The sequence below is a fragment of the Globicephala melas genome, chromosome 2 (genome assembly GCF_963455315.2).
Source record: "Globicephala melas chromosome 2, mGloMel1.2, whole genome shotgun sequence".
Taxonomy (NCBI): Eukaryota; Metazoa; Chordata; class Mammalia; order Artiodactyla; family Delphinidae; genus Globicephala; species Globicephala melas.
Window position 1 is genome coordinate 76202470 of NC_083315.2, and position 15399 is coordinate 76217868.

Genomic DNA, 15399 nt, shown 5'->3' on the forward strand with positions numbered 1-15399 from the left:
TTTAAAAGAAAATTTCAATTTAACTGAATTACACATCTTGAATTAATTAATTAATAAAGGCCAGTTAGTGGTTAATATTATTGTACATTTTTTCTAAAATAAGCAGGCAACATTCCAGTGTCCCAAAAGGCCAAAAGATCTGGCTGGAAAAGTAAATCTAAAACCCACTCATAGGATTCCTCATGAAAAGTTTCAACATTATTTCTAAGTGAATCAATTCCTGGAAAATAAGACTTTCAGAGTGAAAAACAAAGCTAAACAAAGTTCACATGTGAATAATTCCACAAATGAACTCTATATATTCCTGCTTTACGAAACTCAGTAAATAACTAATACGTTATTGGTTGCAAGGGAGGTGCGGGGTGAGGATAGTTTTAAGAGCATAATAAATAAGAGAATCTACAAGTAGGAAGATACAAAAGCAAAAGCAAAAATGTCTCCTCTTCCTTATTTAGCATGCAGAAAGATGACTAGTAAATGAATACTGTCTCCTAAACGCGCAGTAAGACACCAAAAAATTCCAGGTATTATATCTGAACATTATATTGCAAATTTTTCTAGTATATGCTGCTTTGTAAATAAAGTCACTCCTAAGTGTTCAGGAAGTTGGTCTTCTGGTCTTTTTCTAATATTTAGAAATATTATTTTTCTCACAATTTAGAAAATTTACTTTTGCAAAAAATAAAGCAAGAATATAAAACTCTAGTGAAATAATGCATCCCTCTCAAACCGATCCACTAACAATCAGTACCTATTATTTAAACATAATAATGCTATTTATCTGAAATCATATAATGCATCTTCTAACTCAACAATATTACTCTCATCTATCTTGCTGATAACTAATCAATCAGTAAAAAGGCTTCCAAATACTGTCTTTCCACTGTATGAAAAGATGAAAAATCAAAGACCTGGTTTTCTGATCTTTCCTCAGGTGATATTTTGAAAAACTGGTTCCAATTATGCCTTAGTTGTGAGTACCTAAATCCTAGCCAAACCAATAATCAGAGTTATATTACAGATTGGTCTGAAAACTGGTACACAATTTACTTGGATATTGATTGGAAATGAGGAGCAACCACCCCCCCCCACCACTTCTCAGTAAAATTCATGCTAAAGTTCACAAATCACATCATCTGTCTCAGACATAGAACATCAGATTTCTTATCATCTCTTTACAAAAATCTCAAGCCTAACATGTGTTTTAGAAATGCTTAATGCTTAACAAAATAGAAAACACCTATCTGTATAGCCAATGTAAACAGTCAGCTGTATAAACTGCATTTATAGGGCAAAAGAACACTTGTTTAATTCCCCTTTTGACAACCATATGACCAAAATGAGGATGTGTAAAAACAGCCATACCTCCTGGAGGAGAAAAGCAGATAAATCTCTTTCTGAGGTAACTAAATAGTATCCCTCTGACATCAACATGAACAGAACTGACAGATCATACAAAGCTTCTAAAAGGCAATCATTAAATACCCCTTCAAACAAGATAGAACTGCCACTACTGAGAATATATAAAACATGAAGCAAACTTCATGTTTATCTGGATCATAAACTCACTATGACAAAGCAGTTTTCCTCGAAAAATTAAAGTGGGGAGTCCCCCTCCCTAGTAATTCCTGCATCTCTTGGCTGTCCATTTCTTTCCCCACATGAATTGCAGTTTGTCACTTCTCATTTACCACTTGAAATAACACGGTAAGAGATTCATTAACTATGTTGCAACTTGATAATTTTCCTGCAGATGGCTCTATAATCACAGCACTAATGGTGTGTCTGCGGGTAAAAAGAAGTTGAGGAGAGTATCCAGGTTTTAAAATTCTTTAATAAACCAGCACTCTGATGAGCTTTCAAGACTGGGACAAGGCATTGCACTACTGACTTATTTGGTTACAACAAAACAAAAACTAGAAGCAAACAAAGCTATTATTTTAAACCATAAAGGTAAACAATTTGATCTTGGGTCCAGTTACCTCTCCCTTAAGGAAAGTGCTCTCCGGTTTTTTATTTCTTCTTTGACCTGTGTAATTTTTTTCTTCTGAGCTGGAAAGTACCAGATCCTTTCGATTTATGAGAAATGGAACAGTACCATGATATTCTACTCTATTTTAAATTTATTTTTAAAGAGACCAGAAATAACATCTGCATCTTACTTAGCCCAGAGCCATTTCAAGAATCTGCAACTGGAAACTCTAAATAACTTATACATTAAGTTATTTCTGGCACCCAATCTATGTTTTGTTCCAGTAAAAATTCTTGCTAGTGGTAGTAATTTTTTAATACTTCATACCTCTAATTAAGTACTGAGTATCTACCAAATCATCCTGCCTCATATTTGTAATGATCAAGTAACAAAGAAGAGTTCATTTTAGCTATACTCACTGGAAGAAATCATGCAGATCCTAAATTTATGAAAAGACCCATCTTAAAAAGAGAATGGGGGCTTCCCTGGTGGTGCAGTGTTTGAGAGTCCGCCTGCCGATGCAGGGGACACGGGTTCGTGCCCCGGTCCGGGAAGATCCCACATGCCGCGGAGCGGCTGGGCCCGTGAGCCATGGCCGCTGAGCCTGTGCGTCCGGAGTCTGTGCTCCGCAATGGGAGAGGCTGCAACAGTGAGAGGCCCGCGTACCGGGGGGAGAAAAAAAAAAAAAAGGAAAAGAAAAAAGAGAATGATTTCTAACCATTAAATTCTGGTGACCAACTCTCAACAAAAGCCAAGTAATACTTCAGTTTGAAAACATATATGAGGATGGTATAATAAGCAGGGGAGGAGATGGGAGATAGTGTCAGTTTAAAGCAAAACAAAAGTTTCAGTAATGCTTACTTAGTATGCTTCACTGGTAAAGGCAATATGCCACCCCAACAAGTGTTCCTTACCAGACAGGTTGGGAAACACAGTCACAAAACTCTGAAAGAAGAAAATGTGTTAAGCTACTTGTTCTATGCATCTCTATCACAAATACTTACAGTAGGGCAGAATAATTCTCCCTACCACTCATTAGTACTCTGTAACATGAGATAAGCTGCTCAGGTTCCAGACACTGTGGCGTCATATCATATGATGAAAAAGAGCATAGACTACGAGTCAGGAGACAGGGATTCGGGTTTTAGCTCTGCCTCTTAGGAAGCATGAGAGCTTAGGCGAGGTCACTGAATTTCCCTGAGTCTGAGTTTCCATTTCTGGAAAACTCAGGAATTAAACTAGGCCAAACATTTCCTAGCCATTTCACCAACAGTGAAACCTTTTATTACCTACTCCACCCCAAAACACTGAATTCCTATTCTGAAAGATTTTTGTCTCCCAAACTTTTCTTGAGTTATAATGAATATTTTTCCCTGTTAAAAAAAAGCCACGCAACTCCCATTCAGAACTTCTGATTAAAAGGAAAATGAAGCACTGCCATGCTGAGCTAATTCTAGTGAAAGAAATCTGATAGCATGGATAATTTATTTCAGTAAATTACACAATTTGTTAGGTTTTCTGAAATATTTACATTTTGTATTACTAATTTTGAAGACCCAGGTTATGACTCACTGGCATAGATGAGACCTAATGTCCACACACCAACCTTAAATTGTATTTTTATAATCATATCTGCAAGTGGCACAGTTAAAAGCCCAGAGCCTCACATGAAATGAAAGGTTGATCAGATAGGGAATCAAAAACATTATTACAACTTCTCAATTCTAAGCTAAGAGTCCAAATGCTTGTATTCTAGTAACATTTATATGCTGGCAAGTGAATTATCTTCACAAGGGGTTTAGTTATGTATTTCTAGTAATATTTTCGTTTAAAACTAACATCTTTTTAAATAGCTCTGTAGTGTCTAGGATAAAATGGTAAAAAAAAATGAAAAGGGTTGACATCTTACCAACAGGTAACAACTCTTACCTAATTCTGTCATCTAATTAGCTCGGTAACAATTTTGGTTTCTTAATAACGTGCAGTTTGATCTACAGGTCAGACATTTTATGTTTAACACAGCACCACCGGGAAAATAAAGATTTTTGGCCATATTCTTCAAATAAACATGTAAGCCTCTACAGAGATGGCTTTGTTATAATTTTAGTAGGCAACAAGAGTTAAGGAGACAATCCTTAACTTAAGAGAGCTCATCTTAACTAAGTAGGCTGTGGCTCCTGCACTGTTCGGTAATAAAGAAGTTGGGCCTGTGATTTGCTTCTTTGTGCCTTTTGGCTGGAGAATTTAGTACATCATAAAAGAGATTATGTGGATTATAGACAAAGGTGGCTGTAATGAATACATAGGTTGGACAGTTAACAGGGTATAATACAAGAATAAAGGGTGAAAAGCATGTAGCAGTACCACAGTACCTTTACAGCTGTATGATCTTTTTTTTTAAATTAATTTATTTACTTATTTATTTTTGGCTGCATTGGTCTTCGCTGCTGCACGCAGGCTTTCTCTAGCTGTGGCGAGTGGGGTCTACTCTTGGTTGTGGTGTGTGGGCTTCTCATTGCAGTGGCTTCTCTTGTTGTGGAGCAGAGGCTCAAGGTGCGTGGGCTCAGTAGTTGTGGCTCATGGCTCTAGAGCACAGGCTCAGTAGTTGTGGTGCATGGGCTTAGTTGCTCTGCGCCATGTGGGATCCTCCCAGACCAGGGCTCGAACCCGTGTCCTCTGCACTGGCAGGTGGATTCTTAACCACTGTGTCACCAGGGAAACCCCAGCTGTGTGATCTTGAGGAACACTGGGGTGCTCTAACACTGGTTATTTGAGACTGAAATATTAAAAAGATCCAAACTGTGTTACTATTGTTAAAATTGGAATAAAGATATGAATACAGGATCACAATTATTAATGCTAAGTCCACACATGGAAAACCAAATTCAGGTCTTCCTAGCTGTGATGTATCTAACTGAGAGTAAGACTATGCCTATGTAAATGGGAAGAATTCCAGTGATCTTTGCCACAGAAAACACTTCCACTTTTCTGATGAAAAACTGGAGGTTTTTTTTTCTCCCTGAAAAGCTTTTACAAAGTTTAACCATGTTAAACATCTTACAGTATAGATAGTTAAAATATACTTGTAGCTCTCCTTGAAGAATATGTTAATTTCAGATTGTTCAGTATGTTGTTTATACCTTCTCTGAGTCAAATGAGTATGATCCAGGAAGAAAGAACAACTATGGCTGTATTGCCAATCATTTAAGTTTGTTCATTTATTCAACAACTATTCACTGAGCATCTATTATGCACCTAGGAGCTGCTGATAAAGCAATAAACAACATAAGTAAAATCCCTGTTTTATCAAAATTCTCCTGGGTAAGACAGATAAAGAATAAATTATAGTACATCAGATGGTAGTAAGTGTTTCAAAGAAAATTATAGCAGGAAAGGAGAGAGGGGAATATGGGGCATGTTGCCATTTTATATAGGATGGTCAGGAAAGATTCCCCAGTGATAAAGTGATATGTGATCAAAGAGAAAAGTATATAAGGAAACAAGCTATAGGGGTACTAAGGGAGGTGTGCTCTGGCAGAGAGAAGAGTAAATGCAAAGGCCCTGAGGCAGGACGGTGCTTGATATCTTTAAGGAGCAGTAAAGAGGGCAGAAGGCTAGAGGGATAAATTAGTGGAAGATGAACTCTGGGAGGTAGCAGAAAACAGGTAAGAAGGGTCTTGAAAGCCATTTTAAGGACTTTGGTTTTGCAGAGATAAGAGATGCTGTTGGAGGATTTTGAGCAGAAGAATATCATCTGACTTAAAATTTAAAGGGATTGTCCTGTATTAAAAAAATGATTTAAGGAAAATTGGGAGGTCAGTTGGGAAGATGCTGCTTTAATTCAGGAAAGAGATAAAAGTGGCTTGGATAATGAAGACAGCAGCAGGTGGTAAGAAATGATCAAATTCTTGAAGACAATTTTAGTATGAGAAATTTAATATGGGAAGATAACCACTGTTTTACTTTTATGTCAATGAAACCATAATTTTTTTTCCTTTAGAAAAAGGTTTCCTGTATTATGGTTTTCCATCCTCATCTGTCACATGAGGATCATGACACTACATTGTTAACTACGTCAATCCCAGCACACTGTAGAGTTATGGCTGAATTACTGGTAATTTACCGCTTGGGGGGCAAATTTATTCCTATTATTGTGTATAATTAGGAGTTAACTGCACAATTGAGGAAAAAAATAGGACAAATAGTTCAGTGTCTTATACAAAAAAAGCAAGTTAACATATTTTTGATCATTTGGAACAGCCAGAGTAGGAGAAAGTTGAAAAGTACAGCTTGGAGCAGGAAGTCATTAAAAGATGATGTTCCCCATCATAGATAACATAAAATAATAGCTTCACAGTATTTATTTTTATCCTCTTAATTTAATTCAAAAAGCATTTCCTGGATACTCCACTATGTGCCCAGGGGGCGATAATCACTCAAATGAAAAAAAATTTAAAGTTAACTTATTTCCAAAGGTCAAAGTTACCTTTTGACCGTAAGCATCTTGAAGACAGGGTACAAGGTCCATGGTTTATTATTACTTAAATATCTAAAGCCTAGAAGAATTCTTAATTCACAATAAGCACTTTATATTCACTAACTTTATCAGAATGAATTCATATTTCTCTCAGTGGAAATTTACTAAATGGAGCCCACTCTAGTAGCAATAAATTTCTAATTCTCATTCAAATTACTGTTTTTTGAAATTTATAAGTATCTTTGGTAATGTTGAAAAACATATTGATAACTTAATTTCAATTATGTCAAGTTTTATGGTTTAAAAAATTATCAAGCTCAAGTTGGAAAACCTGAGAAGTTTTATTACTTATTTATGAAGTATTATTTATTAACACTAGCCATCATAAAACTAAAAAAAAAAAACTAAATAAGAACCATAAATATTCACTTAAATTTATAGAGATTGTGAGTTTTCTAGTCATCTAAGTGAAGATTCTCTTAAGTTTTTTTTTTTTTTTTTTTTGCGGTACGCGGGCCTCTCACTGCTGTGGCCTCTCCCGTTGCAGAGCACAGGCTCCGGACGCGCAGGCTCAGAGGCCATGGCTCACGGGCCCAGCCGCTCCGCAGCATGTGGGATCTTCCCGGACCGGGGCAGGAACCCGTGTCCCCTGCGCATTGGCAGGCGGACTCTCAACCACTGCGCCACCAGCGAAGCCCTCCTCTCTTAAGTTTTGAATGAAGCTTTTAGGTTTAGAGAGACATGTCACGTGTTTCAACAGAATCTGTCTCACAATCATACATGGGTTGGAACTGATTCTCAAGCTGCTAGGAACGACTTTTTTAGCTTTGGGTTCTATGAGGAAGTTGGACCAGGATAAAAGATGGTGATTAGGCACATGTATATATAAGTTCAAGGAAAAAATTATAATAGAATTGTTTATATCAAAGTCAAATTATTTAAATACTTTAAACCCAATTGTTTCAAATAAACATTTTCTAATATATCTCTATGTGGACTTATTTTTGATGTCATAAACTTCTGCATATTATTACCTAATGTGACATTTAAATCCTAGAAAAATTATGACTTCGTAGCATCCACTTTATATATTGAGGTTCTTCCACCATCCTAGTCAGGTACATTTTAAGGCAAATAACTGTCCTGGAAAGTTTCTATCAATGTGCCTAGGGCCTTAAGGAAATGATGAAGGGACTAATGAATATCATGTAATGGATCTAAAAAACAAACAAACAAAAAGCAGGGTTTTATTTTGTTTCTCTTTGGGTCTGTTTTTCACGGGAAGTATATTTATAAAGAAGGTAAGAATATATCTACTCTAGGCATACACTTATGGTCTTTAAGTCTAATGCAGAGGTTGGCAAATTATAGTTGTGGGCCAAATCAGGTTTACCAGCTGATTTTACAAATAAAGTTTTACTGGAACACAGTCATGCCCATTCATTTATGTATCATCTGTGGCTGCTTTCACATTCCAATAGCAGAGCTGAATAGTTGTGACAGAGACTGTCTGACTCACAAAGCTGAGCAGATTGACAACAGAACCCTTTACATAAAGTTTGCTGACTCCTGGTCTAGCACACTGAGGAAGAGTAGAAATATAGGCTATAAGAAAGAGATAGCAGATTCTAGCAAATTTTCCAGAAACAATTTCTAGAACCAAATTACTTTTGAAAATTAATAAAATGTTGTCATATTATAGATATACTGGGTTATGTCTTAAATTAAATGCAGATAATAAAAAAGACAAAAACTTTGAAGGGCTAACACTTTAAAATTTGTTTAAAATCGGACTTCCCTGGTAGTGCAGTGGTTAGGACTCTGCACTCCCAATGCAGGGGGCTGGGGTTCAATCCCTGGTCAGGGACCTAGATCCCACATGCATGCTGCAACTAAGAGTTTGTATGCCACACTAAGGAGCCTGCAAGCCACAGCTAAGGAGCCCGCCTGCCACAAATTAGACCTGGTGCAATAAAAAAAAAAAAAAAAAAAAACTTGTTTAAAAATCTATTCAAAGAATACAAACACGGGAGAAATAAGGAACTATCTTGGAACTAGTAGTGTTTTTAAACTGCTTAGAAGTCTAAGTATGAACTTACCTATATAGCATAGATTACACTCATTGAAATTAGTTATCATACAAGTACACTAAATGACTTTTCAAACTAAAATCATCACTGGTTAAACAAAGGAAATATCGGCGATGGCAAATTTCATGTCAGCAAATTACTTAGGATATAAATGCCTTCCCTAACCTAGAATGAAATCCAGAGCCCCAAACTTGGGGCTTAAATTAAGAAACTTGGAGTTTCTTAATTTATTCCTTCTTTCCTATACTTGAAGAAATTGTATTAGATAAAAAACGAAACAAAAAAACTTCATGGTTCTACTGATGCTGAATGACAAAACAGTGGGCTTAACGTCTGAAAGCATTTATAGAATTCAACCACATATCCTTTAAAAACCATACAAATTACACACACACACACACACACACACACACATTGGGGCTTATCCTACATCTGGTTTGTAAAGTCTCAAGGATCTAAAATATAACAGCTGAGGAGTTCAATAAATCGTAAAAGCTGGTTCTGAAATTCAGCCATGTTCTTCCTTCTTTAAAAAGAAATAGAAAGGTCAGAAAATAACAAATATCACTGTGGTTGTACCATCACATCAGTACAAACATACAGAAGACTTGCTCGCTGGTAACTTTTCCTTTTTTTTTTTTTTGACTTGAAATCAGATCAAAGATGGACTGGCTTGTTACAAAAAACCAACATCTTAGAACTATGGATTAAAAGCCCATTATCTACACTGATACAAGTCTGACACTGTTCTGAACAGTAGTTACTGTCAGCATAAACAGTGGCTATTTCTTCTTATTAATGTATGAAGAAAATCTTTCATTCAATGACCAAACTGAATATGAGTTTGGAATGGATTATAGAACCATTCGCTTTAGGTACTAAGATTTTCCTGCTAGAATGACCTGTAAGGTCAGAGAAAGAATCAGTCTGTTTGGAAATTTTATATCAAGGTAGCCTTCAAACAGAGACAGCTTATCTAACAGTTCGAAATAAGAAACTCTTAAGTACCTAGTTGTTGTGCACCCTATGGGCTTGTCTGCTAAAGGAGTTAAGCAGATATCTATTCCCACTCATGTTCAGGAACTGGAGTGTTCACTTTATGAAGTTTAGCTTAAGCTGGTGCTGCATGTAAATACTGTTTATTCTAGAATCAACTAGGATTCTTGCTAGTTAAGGGTCTCGGATAATTGTCTACAAATACACTGCTACCCTAGCTTCCCAATAACTTCCACAGAACACTCCCACAGATACATTTGTAGCTTATCTCACTATTTTTGTGGATAAACTGGAGGTAACAATATCTCTACAGTTCTACCCTTGACCTTTTTCTTACTGGTTCAGATAACCACTAATCTTTCAAGTGGTACTTTTCCAAGTTATTCATTTATATCAGCCCCAGAAAGTTGTATCTGTCCTCCCTTTCCTATTTTAAAAAAAATCCTCACTTTAGCCACCCTCAAAATTTAATATTCTGACTTTTCTATTTAATATTCTTACTAATTATATTTAGTATGTACATGAAAATGCTAGATCACGGTACATGTTTAGTGGTCTTTGTGATTTAGAAAAACCTCAGAATATCTCCAATTATCTCAAGGGGTGTCCCTAAAATAGAAAATTTAATACTAAAAATGACAAAAAATCCACATTAATTAAAAAAAGCCATTCCCAACAAAATAAAATCCTACAAACATTTGGCAGAAAGGAAGGTCATTTCCTAAACTATAGTCAATTACCAATTCAAAGGCTACAGAGCTCTGTACCTGTCTGCAGCAAAGCAAGAAAAGGTGGTGTCTAAGCTGCTTTGATTTATCTCAGAAACAATAAAGTTCCTTGTGAGGGAAGAATCATAAAAAAATTTTTTCATGATGGGTAGGGAGGTAAAATATACTTTGAGAGTTTAACTCTCAAACTCTCAAAAAAATTAAAGCAATTATCTGACAAACTGTTACAGCTTTTGTGGGATAATATATACACACTTAAAGACAGAGGACAAAGACTAGCACGATATTTGACTAAGAAACAAACAGACTGTGTCATCAGCCTATGTGTGGGACTATAAACCAGTTATGTTCAAAATGAAGAAGACATGCCGGACTTCCCTGGTGGCGCAGTGGTTAAGAATCCGCCTGCCAATGCAGGGGACACAGGTTTGAGCCCTGGTCCAGGAAGATCTCACACGCCGCGGAGCAACTAAACCCGTGCACCACAACTACTGAGCCTGCGCTCTAGAGCCCACGAGCCACAACTTCTGAGTTCGTGTGCCACAACTACTGAAGCCTGCGCGCCTAGAGCCCGTGCTCTGTAACAAGAGAAGCCACCACAATGAGAAGCCTGGGCACCGCAACAAAGAGTAGCCCCCGCTGGCCGCAACTAGAGAAAGCCTATGTGCAGCAACAAAAGACCCAACGTAGCCAAAAATAAATAAATAAATTTAAAAAAAAATGAATAAGACATGCCATTTTGATGCAGAGCATGATGATGTTCAAAAGATGTTTTCAAATGCTACTGAACAAGATCACAACTTGGATATAAAGGTATTCTGAAATCTGTATAGATATTTACTTTGCTGGTGATAAAAATCTTGGAAGTGTCTTGCTTCTTTCTTCAGGATTCTGCATTTTCTGCAGGCATTTTTTAAAAAAGATCTATGTTTGGAAATACTATATAACATCAAGTTAAGAAATGAAGAACAAAGAAACTTCCCTCCATCTGAGAAATGCTTTAGAGGACCATAAAGATGTTCAACCAATGATAAAATAAAGGAAAAAAAAAGCATAGACTCTTGATAGTTCAGAAGACAAAACTAATTAGTATGAATTCTAGGCAGGAATTAATTCAATCAATTTTTCCTCCTTCTATAAGTTCCTTTTCTGAAAATGAATGCTTTCTTAACAACAATAGCAGCTACAATTTACTACTCACTATGTGCCAGGCACATACATTACATGTGCAAGTAAATACTTTTTTTTACCATAATATTTATCTTTCCTTATGTATTCAAACTTTTCCTTGCTTTTCAACAAAATATGGTATGGGAATTCCCTGGTGGTCCAGTGGTTAGGACTCACACGCTCTCACTGCCAAGGGCCCAGGTTTGATCCCTGGTCGGGGAACTAAAATCCCATAAGCCATGAGGCACAGCCAAGAAAAAAAAAAAACGGTAAACATGAAATGCTAAAATTCCTTTAAATTGCAGGCTATAGTGGTAGGAACTAGAAAAAAATAAAGAAAGAACATTTACTGAGTGTCCATTATATACTAGGCACATGTAAGGCACATAATACCCTCATACTAACACTTGAGATAAACATTACTATCTCCTTTTACAAACAGATATTTCGTGTTCAGAGAACTTAAAAGCAATTTCTCTAAGGTTACGAAACAAAAAGCAGCTGAGGCCAGATAAAAACCCATCTGCCTGACTAGGAAGTCTGTGCTTTTCTACGTCATCCTTTCAAGATGGTGGTAGGTCTTTAAACAACAAAGCAATTAATAAATTTGATCAAGAAAAACATAACTGACAGAATAAACTGTTTTAAATTTAATATACTAACCAAAATACCTTATGAGTACACCAAGATACACAACATGTTTTAACATTCAAAAGAAAAAGAAAATGGTCTTCTATATTAAATTAGGTTGTAATCTTTGGCTGTATGTGTAATCTTGGGCAAGTTACTTAATATTTCTGAGTCTCAATTTCCTCATCTGTAAGAAGAGGATATAGTTATCTTACAGATTGGTGTGGTGAAGATTAAAGATTAAGATGATACAGATAATGGTTAGCACAGATGCTCACACATGTAAGATATGTGTTACTCTAACACAGTGAAATTGAGGCTGTAAAGGATGCTAACAAATATAATGCAAATGTTTCACTTTTTCCCACAAATTACTAGGAAAAAAATCACAGTTGCTTGCAATCCCTACCCAGTGTTTCAAAATTTCCTTAAATGTTTTATCTCAGTAAAAATTTGATAGAGATGAAAAACAGCTTGTGTATATACGAAGAACAAAGACTAGAGTTGGTGGTTAGAGAAGGAGAGGGGAGGTTCAGGAGCCCTAAAAAGGAAAGAAAACATCCTGCAAAGTCAAAGCACACCCATACCTTCAGAAAGACTCCCAGATAATCTTAACAACTACAAATGCCTCCTATTATCTACAGGCCAGGAGACTTTAGGCTTTTATCCAGGGTAGACTGCTATGACAATTTATCTCTTTTCATATCTGAGCTGGTCTTATGTGTTCCTCAATCTTCCTCTGGAGTGGGAGAGCGGGTCTGCTATAGGAAAAGCATAAAGGTTATATTTGGTACAGAACTCAATAATGCTGTACTTCTAGATGTGGCCTGAGAGTGTGTTTATTTTTTTACATGTCTATGCCTTTTACCTGTTATCGACTGCTACTGATCTTCCCAGAGTTCAAATGTCAACTCCTGAGGCCATTAGTACTTCCCAAGGCAGAGTTAGTTCTACCTACTCTATGTTTCCAGAGTACTTGGTGCACACCTTTACTTGCCTCACTGAAATACACGTAATTAATTCACTAAATGCTTGTTTCTCACACTAGTTCCCTGCAGGCAATGATGGTGTGCTTGTATGTTTGAATTCAATGTCCAGGCATCGCTCTACTGTTGCTGCTACAGAAGTTCACTTTGTTCAATATTTCAACCTGTCTAGAGAAACAAGTGGAAAATGTAATGTGCTTAAAGAACACCATTTTTTCATCGGTAGGAAGAAAACTATGCCCATTACACCTTTTGGTTATGTATAGAGCATATTAATTTTAAAACCCTAAGAATGTAACATTTTAGACCTGAAAGGAACTTTAGATTTCCCAGTTCAAACTTCCTAAGGCTAACTGACAAGTCCAGGGTCATACAATCAATCAATAACTAAGCCAGCAGATTTGAACAGACCATTTTCTTAACCTTAGTGACCATACTGCTTTAAGAATGTCAATACACCGTTATCGGACCTTCATCCAGACAGAAGTTACCATTCAGTTGTTCTGCAGTGAGGAATAGGGGAGCTGAGGTTTGTAATTATGATACCTAAATACATATCATGGATTAGAAAAAGAAAGGGCCTCTAACCAATGGTCTATGGTCAAATTATGTAGATTATCATGGCTTTGCATGTTAAGTAACACTGCCTGTTGTTCTCTGTAGTGGTGTGAGCAGTATGATACCAACCTAGCTCTTTCACTCTTTTTTTAGTAAAGGTAACATGTATTTTACAGATGACTAAAGGTTGACTGCACAAGCAGAAAACTGTGAAATCTGAGATGTTACGGTCAAGTTTCTAGTTTGGGAAGTATATTCAAATGATCATGAAATAAAATATACATAGTCCATTTTCATTTTTATACCCATTTTTAAAAAATAATTCACATTGATAAAGCCCTATGAATTACATATATTTCAGTAAAAGCATCCAAATAGAAAACCTTTACTTTAAATTCCATTTGTTTTAGACACTGAAAAGGTAAGTAGTGTAACGATAAGTGTTCTCAGTTTATTATTTTGGTATCATTTATCAAAGTACCAGTTTTTAAAGTTTAAAAAAACTCTCTTTTAAAAACCTGAGATTTCAACATAGCATTTAATCTAAAATATGCTTCTAATTAAAATGCATTTATCATTTATATATCCTTAATAACATTCAATACATTTAAATACTATTTTCAGCATGGTTTCAAAGCAGTATGATCATGTTTGCTGCTGATGTTAAGTACAGAATTGAAAATAATAATTTCTAATATTTTCTATACAAATATCTAATAAATCCCAAGTAAAGAAGCTAGTAATACAATATATAAGTAGGCTTGACTTGTGAAATTTTCTAATGGTTCTCAAAGAAATCAGTTTCATGAGAATTCACTGGCTTTCCCCCTCTCCTTGGCTCATCCTTAACACCTGAGACAATACAGAGAATTACCTCCAGGTAGAGAATGCTGTTTTGATTAGGATTGCAAGGAACACTGGTGACCTCCAGTGTTTATTCTTTTTCCAGGTTGTTCTGTCCATTTTGCCCTTTTGTTTTAAAAATGAAAGAACTATGAAACAACAAAAATATACTGTTTCTTAAAATTAATGTCAGGCAAAGAAATGAGATGAATTTTTCATTTACTAATCTGGTATTTTTTAAAACCTGTGCAGTTATACTAAATATTAATATGTAATTTAACTTCTATTACTCTCATAGAATTATAGTAACAAATTACCAAAAAAATCGCAGTTACATGTTTTAGCTGTTCTGTCAGTTTTAAATATGACTTCCGTTAATCTAGCAGAAATCATGTTATGCTGTTGAACCACCTACCCCTGCACAGCACACAACTGTTAAAATGTAAATTGCCCAACTATTTTTAGCTGTCGCTGAAAAAAAAATCCTGTCTTTGGGAATAATGATTTGAGGCATTGTGTTCATTTTGTTTATCAAGCAGCTATTCAGCCTCTAGTGGGTCCAAGTGCTTATGCAAGCAAAAGCTTTTAAGAATGCCTGCAGCTGCAATCCAACCTTCCAGGTAAGCTGCAGGTTCAGAGCACAGCTGCCCTAGGCTGCATAAAACTCAGATCCATCTGGAAGTGAGTTTCAAAGAGGATTTCAAATTTGAGTTTTCATGTATCACATGGAAGAGAAGGAGGGGGAAGAACATAGGAAAGAAGGAAGGCAAACAACCAAAAAGATGGTATCTCTACTTCAGCCTTAATAAAAAATAAAAAGCTCAAGACCCATGCTGCTCCTTCTAGATTACTACTTGCCAAGCCAGATATTCCATTCAGTGTATACTTCGATGAGCTGTGACTCATCCAGCAGCACCTGCGCCCATGTGTTAAGTACTGCCAAATAAAA

At 36.1% G+C, this 15399-nt stretch overlaps 1 protein-coding gene across 5 annotated transcripts in view; it reads right to left on the reverse strand.

Annotated features, from left to right (window-relative positions):
- The window catches only part of TCF12 (transcription factor 12), a 379393-nt gene that overhangs the window by 62968 nt on the left and 301026 nt on the right, over nt 1-15399 (reverse strand). The gene's annotated exons all lie outside the window — the stretch shown is intronic.